This window comes from Dermacentor silvarum, chromosome 9 (genome assembly GCF_013339745.2).
Source record: "Dermacentor silvarum isolate Dsil-2018 chromosome 9, BIME_Dsil_1.4, whole genome shotgun sequence".
Taxonomy (NCBI): domain Eukaryota; kingdom Metazoa; phylum Arthropoda; class Arachnida; order Ixodida; family Ixodidae; genus Dermacentor; species Dermacentor silvarum.
This window is the reverse complement of record NC_051162.1, coordinates 124,646,914-124,649,318: the sequence shown is the minus strand read 5'-3', so window position 1 is coordinate 124,649,318 and position 2,405 is coordinate 124,646,914.

Sequence of the window (2,405 nt, the reverse complement as noted above, 5' to 3'; positions counted from 1 at the left end):
GACACTTCTTGTATGGTGTGCACATTCTGTAAACAAACTCTTTCAACAGCAGTATGCTTTTAATGTTTCTGAAGATTTAAAAAATGTGGTGGAGGAAAATTTCAATGGACAGAACTATTTGGTGCCTCAAGCGGATGTGTTGACCGATAGCTTACGTAAAATTGTATTACAATGTTTGCGAGGGTTCTGCAAAAGTCACCACATAGAAATTAGTGTTATATTTAGGATCGTGAATATTTCTTAAATTTTCCTAGCTTTAGATGTCTCAATAGGTAGCGCTTACAAAATAGTGACGTGTTTTATGAGTTATGACTTGTAAACCTAATTCTTTAAGTTTCTCAAATTTAGCTATTTTTAACAGTCATAGTAAACAAATCAATGGCCATAATGAAAATGCCACTTTCTGCAGCACGTATAGGTTGACTGTATGTTTTTTTCTTTTGACGGCCACAAACCTCATGAAAGCCGGTGCAGTTTAAGCCGGGAGAAACAATTTCTCCCTTCCCATAAATTTAGATGGGAAGCTCATGATGGTAAGCTCCCTCTGAAACACTTTGGAATCGCTATGAAAATGTTCATCGCAAACTTTTTACCTTTTTTAAGGCGAGTATGCGCAGAGGAGCAGCATGTGCCATATCTGGGTGCCAAGCGCTCCTACATACACGTAATTTTCAAAGCAGTAGTTTTATTAAAATGCTTACAGCATTGTGTAATGGAGCCTTGGGGCTTCATTAGCGTTCGTAGGGAACCCTAAAGGCACTTTTCACACTTTAGGGCTTATCTTTTAACCGTAGCATAAGCCTCATCAATCTTAGGTACTCGTGTGTCGTTTACGACTCCGTCCACGATAGCTTTTCCGTCAGGCACGCTATGTCATGCTCACATACGCGCATGACTTTCGTAGGAAATGCGCGGGGAAAAGATTAAAATTATTTTTGGTACACAAGATTAACACTGAAGAGTGCAAATATTTTTAAAGTGAGCAGATGCGCTGACGAGGCAAGAACAACAACTCGCCCTTTCATCCGCTCTTAGGGCCCATTCGGGAGGTTGACTTCAGAGCACTCTGGCAGCTTGGCAGTGCAGTGAAAGTAGCGAAGTACTGCTTTACAGTTGCATTGATGAGAATGAGCGGGACAATTAGCGCTAAGCTTACTTCAGTGTCGTTGTGAGAACACGCGCTTCAGCATGCTTGCACAAAAGTTGGCTTGCTCTCTTACATCTAAACAGACAGGCCAACTTAGTGACACTTTGAGCGAGTGTCACTTCGAGGGCGCGCTGTCATACAAGCAAGTGTCGTTTGTAATCAATGGCAGTGTGATGGGTAAGTCAGCCAGAACATAATTTGTTTCTTAATTTATGGAGTGTCTAGAGAGTTGCATTACAAGGCAATGTGGTAACTGCGTTCAACAAGTTGTGCTGCATGTGTGTGTAGGTGCTGAGAGTGGCGACGCAATTATGCCTGAGAAACGAGACGACTGGCACCGAAGTTTGGAACTGCGGTTTCCATGACCAGGCACGCTCATAACATTGGAAATCCCGAAAGATAGTTTCAGAATTCATTCCGTCACTGAAATGTGTATGAGTTCATTAGTTTTTGTATCGGTGCTGTAAGTTTGCACACTTGAACGCAGCGAAGCGAGTTCCACAAATACGCTCACTGATGAGTTTGTTCTACATAGAGGGCTCGCTAAATCTTCCGTGTGACAGCCTGTGAGAGATACTAACGGTAACGGGCACTCGTCCAAAGAGACACTAGATTTGCCCGTCTGACAAGGGCACATTGTAAAAATGTTTGCGCCCTTGCAGGTACTGATTCGTCCCATGAATAAACCCTAACCTTTAACCCCCTAAGATTGTTTTATTGTACACGACAGCGAGCTCAACCGCAAGTTCTGTGAGGGAAGCCGTTGTGGAGAACGGCCTAATAATACAGACCACCTGCCACGCACTAAAATATCTCAAGGGAGTGTTTGATAGCCATGGTTATTAAAGCTTATTTCGTGCATTTTTCGTGGCATCTGTTGCTGCTATTGTCATGTTTACTTGGTGCAAAAAGTCGCCAATGAGAAAATCTTCATTGGTTCTCATCAACGATTTCATCTCACACTTGACTGAGGGTGTTAGCCACGGGACAAAAAAGCACCCTCAAGGGTGCAATTCTTTTTTTTACTGCTCATTGCGGCAGTTTTGTAAAGCTAATTATGTAACGCTTTTCAACGTAACTTTTCGAACAAGCCACTTGTTTCACTTTATGGGCGGATGCGAGGTGAGACCTCGCGAAATGTGGCTCAGCTCTCTTTGAAAGAATGTGGGAGACACGACGCAAACTCTCGAAGGTATCGCTATTGCGCTACAGCCTTGGCGTGCGGCCCCACCTTTGCCCAGCAGATAAGGGGCTCCTG